Below are 1,128 nucleotides of genomic sequence, written 5' to 3' on the forward strand. Positions count from 1 at the left end.
TTCCTTCCTTCCTTCACTTCCTTCCTTCCTTCCGTCCTTCCCTCTTTCCTTCCTTCCTTCCTGCATTCCTTGCCTTCCTTCCTTCCTTCCTTCCTTCATTCCTTCCATTCTTTCCTTCCTCCCCTTCTTTTATTCCTTCCTTCCCTTCGTTCCCTTCTTTCCTTCCTTCCTTTCTTCTTTCCTTCCTGCCTTCCTCCCCTTCTTTCCTTCCTTCCTTCCTTCTTTCCTTCCTTCCTTCCTGCATTCCTTGCCTTCCTTCCTTCCTTCATTCCTTCCATTATTTCCTTCCTTCCTCCCCTTCTTTCATTCCTTTCTTCCCTTCGTTCCCTTCTTTCCTTTCCTTCGTTCCCTTCTTTCCTTCCTTCCTTCCCTTCTTTCCTTCCTTCCTTTCTTCTTTCCTTCCTTCCTTCCTTCCTTCCTTACTTCCTTCCTTCTTTCCTTCCTCCCTTCCTGCGTTCCTTCCTTCCGTCCTTCCCTTCTTTTCTTCCTTCCTTCCTGCCTTTCCTTCCTTCCTTCCTTCCTTTCTTCCTTCCTGTCTTGTTCCCTTTTTCTTTTTCTTCCTTTCATTATTTCTTTATTTCTCTTTCTTTTTTTTCCTTCTTTCTTCCCTTCTTTCTGTTTTTTTTTTCATTTTGCAGACACAGCATGCCCAGCATTAAGCTTCAGAGCTCCGATGGTAAAGTCTTCGACGTGGACGCTGGAATCGCCAGCGTGTCGGACACCATCAAAAGCAGCCTTGAAGACCTCAGCATAGACGAGCGTGGGGACCAGGTGGTGTCGCTGCCCAACGTGAGCTCGGACATCCTGGAGAAAATTATCTCCTGGGTCACGCGCCACAAGGATGACCCGCCACCTCCGGCCGACAACGACTCTCAGCCGAAGAAGCGCACCGAGATTTCCCCGTGGGATGCGGAGTTCCTGAAGGTCGACCAGAAGGTCCTCTTTGAGCTCATCGAGGCGGCGAGCTACCTGAACATCAAGGGACTCATGGACGTCATGTGCAAGAGCGTCGCCGACATGATCAAGGGGAAAAAGCCGGAAGAGATCCGAAAGCTGCTCAACCTCCCGAATGATTTGACTCCGGAAGACCACGAGGCGATGTACAACACCCGCGCCTGGTCCGAGTGA

General features: G+C 50.0%; 1 pseudogene; it reads left to right on the forward strand.

The window, feature by feature from the left end:
- Positions 1-552: 552 nt before the first annotated feature.
- On the forward strand, positions 553-1,128 carry LOC144168167 (S-phase kinase-associated protein 1 pseudogene; annotated as a pseudogene).

This window comes from Haemaphysalis longicornis, unplaced genomic scaffold (genome assembly GCF_048455015.1).
Source record: "Haemaphysalis longicornis isolate Haplotype H1 unplaced genomic scaffold, Haemaphysalis longicornis Haplotype H1 scaffold_2, whole genome shotgun sequence".
Classification (NCBI taxonomy): Eukaryota; Metazoa; Arthropoda; class Arachnida; order Ixodida; family Ixodidae; genus Haemaphysalis; species Haemaphysalis longicornis.